This window comes from Meriones unguiculatus, chromosome X (assembly GCF_030254825.1).
Source record: "Meriones unguiculatus strain TT.TT164.6M chromosome X, Bangor_MerUng_6.1, whole genome shotgun sequence".
NCBI classification, from domain to species: domain Eukaryota; kingdom Metazoa; phylum Chordata; class Mammalia; order Rodentia; family Muridae; genus Meriones; species Meriones unguiculatus.
The window spans coordinates 13,914,554-13,920,617 of NC_083369.1; the positions used below are offsets into that span (position 1 = coordinate 13,914,554).

General features: G+C 38.2%; 1 pseudogene; it reads right to left on the reverse strand.

The window, feature by feature from the left end:
- Nucleotides 1-2,539: 2,539 nt before the first annotated feature.
- LOC110542768 (P2Y purinoceptor 6-like) lies at nucleotides 2,540-5,557 on the reverse strand (annotated as a pseudogene).
- Between the last annotated feature and the right edge of the window lie 507 nt (nucleotides 5,558-6,064).

Here is a 6,064-nt window from a genome sequence, read left to right on the forward strand (position 1 = left end):
TGATCAATAGTAGGAAATTCCTGCCTGAGAGAAAACCTAAACAATGACCCGTGACTGATGAGGCCATGGAACTTGGAGGAGAACCTACTATTATCACATTTCTTACACCACTATAATTTCAAACTGTTTTAAACATTTATACTTATATCAACAGATAAGTGCAGCTTACCAAAGAAGGTTTCCTTTCCAGCAGCAGCAGTAGCAGACAGAGACCACTACAGAAAGCCACAACAGGTCAAAGGCAGTTAACAACTGACCCTCAAATGCCCCTCCCCAGTTAATACATTTATAACACAAACCCTGCACATAAGGCTCAAGAAACATAGGGAAAGAGGGAACAGAAAGATTGTGAGAGCCAGAGGACCAGGACATCTACTACCAGATAGTACCTTCTTTCTAAAAATGTAAAAAAAAAAAAAAAAAAAAAAAAAGAACACCAAAGTACAGGATGAGTAAGGAGAAAGGAGTGGATCTGGAAAGTATTACAGAGAGTAGCAGAGGTGAATAGAATCAAAACATGGTGTACAAAATTCTCAAAGGAACAACAAAATGTATTATTTTAAACGTGAATGTTGGTGATCCCCTAATAAATACGTGTTTTGGGTTCATGGTAAAGAAGTGTGTGCCTGTCACTCTACCGCTCCTACTTATTTGCCTCAATCCTTCTTACCTTTCTTATCTGTCCTTCTTACCCTTCTCCTCCACCTTTAATATCCATTATTAAAAATTTAATTCAAGTCTCTGTATGAATTGAAAAAAAAAAACCACAGTTCCTTTGGATCTTAACAAACTTCCTTATGTAACACACCTCACCCTTTAGTGCTTGCTGGGACTTGAGTCTAATTATATACCCAGAAATAACAGAGGGATAGTCAGGAAAGCCCCAGGAACAAATTTCAGTGGCACAAGGAAGCCTTGATATGAGACTCTACAGTTTTTCTGGTAAAATAGAGTTCTTCCTTTGGTGAGGCTGCTTCTACAGACAAAAGGAACTTGTCTAACTTTAGAGGTTCACTCTCCTCAAGCTCATTCACGTGTGGCCATTTATCCTCATGTCAATTTTGAATATCCCCTTCCTTCCCAGTTGTCTTCACTTGACAGCAGACATCCTGAGAGATTAAGAGTTCTGGTTAAATTGTAATTTTCTTAAAGGATGGCACTTATATTTACTTTTTTTTTCATCATGTCACCTTGGCAACTACAGGTAAGAGTCTTTCAGGGAAGATTTAAATGTTTTCAGGTCATTAATGTAGCACTTGATTAGGAATTAAACCCTTTAATTCATTCCTTTCTTTTTCCACTTAGAAAATTAGCAGCAATTGTTCAGTCTCTTTAAGCCTCATTATTTTGTCCGTATGTTCTAGGGTACCCAACCACATGTGACTACACATGTTTATCATGTCAATATTTGGGAGGTAGAATCAGGAGGATCAGGAGTCATCAACTACATAGTGAGTTCAACAGTAGTTGTGTGTGTGCTCATCAAGAAATTTCATTGAGTGTAGTCAATAGTGATGTTTTACACTTCTTGCCACATCATGCTATGTACAATCAGAGCTCCTTTACTATTAGAAATAGAGGTATCAAAGCTCTTAAACCTAGACACATTAGAGAGGAAGTTTCAAAAATCCCAAAACAAATTCAGAGAATGTGAAAGTTCTTTTTCTCTGGAATGATTCCCAGTAGCAAAAATCAGCATTGATCAAGGTTCTTCATAAATAAAAATAAAATAAACAGAATATGTAGGATATGGTATTGTCTAATTTTTATTTTTAAAATTATAATATGATTACAGCATTTCCCCTTTCCTCCCTCGAAGCTCTCCCATATTCCTCTTTTTTCAGTTGCTTGCAGAAGAGATAATAGAAATATTCTAAGACCCAAGAGATGAGAAAGTTTGTTGTAATATTATATATCCTAGAATTGTCAGAAGCTACATCCAAAAGGTCTCACCAACATGAATGTCTAAACGTGATTTTAACAAGGATGACAAAAATAGACATGTTAACATGGATGAAGAAAGTCTCATGAGACCATCAACCCTAGACAAAGAACTTCAGGCAAATAAGAAATGCTGAGAGCAGGAGAAATAGTGTTCCCCAGGGAATAGCACATCAATTGGTTATGCAATACCAAATGATCAGTCCTGAAACACACATAAAAGTAACATCATATAGACTGAGTAGGTTGTATTTTCCCTTTCTTTTAACTGTTTCCCATGATTTTTCAGACCTAGAGAGTTCAAACTCGGTGGCGTGGACCACCAGACTGGTACATCAGGAACACAAGTGCTGTAGTCTTGACACGGAAATACGTAGTACAAACAACAGATTGGAAACTCAAGTTACCAGTCTTCAGGTAACATTCCTTTCCCTGGAAAACCTGCTTTGTGTTTTCAAGGCCTTCAGCTATTGAGGTGCATATTAGTCTCTTTTCTTAATATTAACAAATTAAATGTTAATCACATCTATAAAGTGTTTTCACAGCACCACAAATATGAATGGTTATACTGGACACCATATCTCACATTTCTGAGAAACTAAATAAATATATTTATAGAAAATAAATCTTTATAGAAAAGATATATGTTGAAGATTCTTAAAAGAACTCCAATAGGGTAAATAAGTAATTTCAGCAGTGCTGTGGCTTCACAATGGAAATTCAATAGCCGAATTTGCCTATGAATGCCAAGATAAGAGATGTTAAGGCCTTTGACACACTCAAGCTGATAAAGGGAACACTGAGTAATTACAGCAGCCCAGATGGTCTTAGAAGGGACTCTGGCACATCCAACATTCCTTCTGTGGCGTGTCTCTACTGGAAGAAAAGTAATCAGAAAAGCCTCAAGGCTAACACAGCTCAGTGATAGGGAACTGGCATGTACATTTGCAATTTGGAAGTTCTGCCTCAAGGCTTACTGAAAGGAAGCTGACAATATTTCACTCTTTATCACACCTGCTGTGATGGCAGAAAAAATACTGCAGCCTAATAAGATGTCTGCCCGTGCTTTGTTACTAATAAACACCACAGTGGATTTTCTGGATACATAAGGAAATGTCAATATTAACATGACATACAGACTGGCAAGCAATCCCAGTAGCAGGATGATGATGTTTGGAGAAGGTAGGACTAGACACTGGATGTATTTGAACACCAAGGGATCTTCAAAGGCCTTTCATAAGGTCTTGGTTTTTAAAAATGTAAAGTTGGGCAGGATTCCTGGAGTAGAGACAGTAGAAAAGAAAAATGGTATGATTGTGTGTAAAACAACTAAAAGCACTTAGAACTATATGGTTATACTGGAAATTTAATAATGTTAGTATCTTTCCCATGGTTAGACCAAGTTCACATCATGTCAGATAGCCATATAACATGACATCTTACTTTTGGTCACAATTGATGGCAAAGGCAAAAAAAAAATTTTTTTCAGTACCAGGTGTGGTGGCCAGCATTCAAGAAGCAGAAAGGCAGGCAGATCTGTGAGTTGAGGCCAGTCTGGTCTACATATGAGTTTCAGGACAGATAGTGCCTTGTCAGAGAGAGCTTTTCTCAAACAAAACAAAACAAAACAATACAGTCTTTATTCTGTTTCAAAAGTTTCTACATATAAACTGATGTGTCCTACTAATGTTTAATCTTTCCTTATGATCACTTAGCTTAACCAAAGAATTAGAATTTCCCTGCACAGATAGATTCATGTGTCATAATCAGAGGAAATCTCTTGCATCATATGTCAAGTAGGGAAAAATGGGATTCTTCTTGATTAATGCAATAGAAATAAGAAGGAAATATGACACTAATACTTTTTAGGTGAAATTAAGAGAATGAAAGAAAATGTGATACCTATGTGTTTTCTCCTCCTTTACACAAAAATACTAATTAAAGCTAACAACTGGTTCTTCTATACCCCCAAATAATTTTTCATATTGGTATATTTTGATTTGAAAGCAGCATGCCTAGAACATTCTCTCTATTCATCTGAAATCTCTTCTATGTCTTCTGTCATATCTAACATCATGGCATTAACAAAGAGCTTCGTGTGAGGCAGGCATTAAAACAATATACATAGTGAACCTCCTCATAAGGAAATTATTACACATTGACAGCATGTTCTAGTTAGGGTTATCATTGCTGTGATAAAACAGCAGGGTCAAAGCAACTGGGCAAAGAAATTACTTATATGGTTTATGCTTCCAAATCACTCTTCATTGAGGGAAGTCAGGACAGGAATTTAAACAGGACAAGAACCTGGAGACATGAGCTCATGCAAAGACCATGAAGGAATGCTGCTAACTGGCTTGAAATCTCATGTTTTCTCAGTCTGCTTTCTTATAGAACTCATGACCACCAGTCCAGGGACAGCACCACACACAATCAGTCACTAATTACAAAAATGTCTTATAGGCTTGCCTAAAGCCAGATCTTATGGAGTTATTTTCTTAATTGAAGTTTCCTCCTCTCAGATGACTTTAGCTTGTGTCAAGTTGACATAAAACTATCCAGCAAAATGGACCCCTTGTCCACTTGACACAAGCACATCTCTGTAAAGGAGTGGTTGTCAACCTGTCATATCAGGAGTCTTCATGGGGATCACATATCACATATCTTGCATATCAGATATTTATATTACATTCATAACAGTAGCAAAAGTACAGTTATGAAGTGGCAACAAAAATAATTTTATGGTTCGGGTTCACCACCACATAAGAAACTGTATTAAAGGGTCAGCAGCATCCACAAGATTGAGAAGCACAAGATTGATTGCACATTAATATAATCATCATGATATACATTTTACAAACTTAAAATATCCCACAGTCTTACAAACCCACTTTAAAAATTCATAGACAGTCTTTGACATGAACTCTGTTGCCTGCCCCTTGATCACTTCTTTCTGGTGGGGCAACCCAGCCAGCCCACAAAAGAAGAGGATCCAGGCAGTCCTGATGGGAACTGATAGATTAGGGTCAGACAGTATGGGAGGAGTACCTCCCCTATCAGTGAACTAAAGAAGAGGTATAAGGGAGGAAGGGGGAGGGAGGGTGGGACCAGGAGGAGATGAGGGAGGAGGCTACAACTAGTATACAAAGTAAATAGATTGTAAATAATAATAAGAAGAAGAAAAAGAAGAGGAAGAAATTCAGTCTCTTAAGAAAAATGTCCGAAGTCTTTTGTTAAAGTTTTAAAACCAAATGTTATAAGCTGTGGGCTCCTATAAAATAAAAAATAATTTAAACACTTTCTTATTTCAAGATGGAAAACCAGGACACCATCACAATCAGATCAAAGGAAAACCAAACTCCAATTCCATAAATCACTCAATGTCCAGTATCTGGGATTCTTCTATGATCATCTGTTATCCTCCAAAGGCCATGGGTCACTTCTCTGCCTCTGCCTTCTGCAACTCAAACAGCTTGTCTTCTAAGCTCAGGCCAGCTCCACCCCCTAGCAACTGCTATTCTAGGCAGTTGTCACATGCACTGGCATCTCCAAACTACTGAAGTCTTCTGCACCTGGGCTAGACTTTCACCAATACCCTCTCCTGAGTTCTCTTCATGGTGCTAAGCCTCAGCTGTTGCTATGACCCCTTCAGTCTGGGGCCTCCACTGCTACTCTAGCTGCACCTTCACCAAAGGCCTCCCCTCTCCTCTCACAGTGCCAAGTTTCAGCTGCTCCCCTTGAACCTTTCGTGCCCTAAAATCCAGCACCAGCTCGGTGAGTATTATACATGACCATGTTCCACTGCCAGCATGATATGCAACCTTGACCACCTCTGGAACACAGCTTCTGTGTGTTGGCTCTGAGGAAACACTTCCCAGAAGATTTAACCTTAACGATACTAGTCTCAGTCACTGATAATTTCTAAGCTCCAGCTAACCAGCATCAATTTTCCCAGTAAAGCAAAGGTTTGACTTTGGTTGTTCTGGTGTCTTGTTAACCAGAGCTGATTTGTCAGTCCCAGCTAATCAGAACCACAGAATCTTAATTCAAAATAATAAATCACTCTGATAGAATCATTAAGGAATTCTCAAAATTTCCTCCGAAACTTCACAAGCCAGATCTC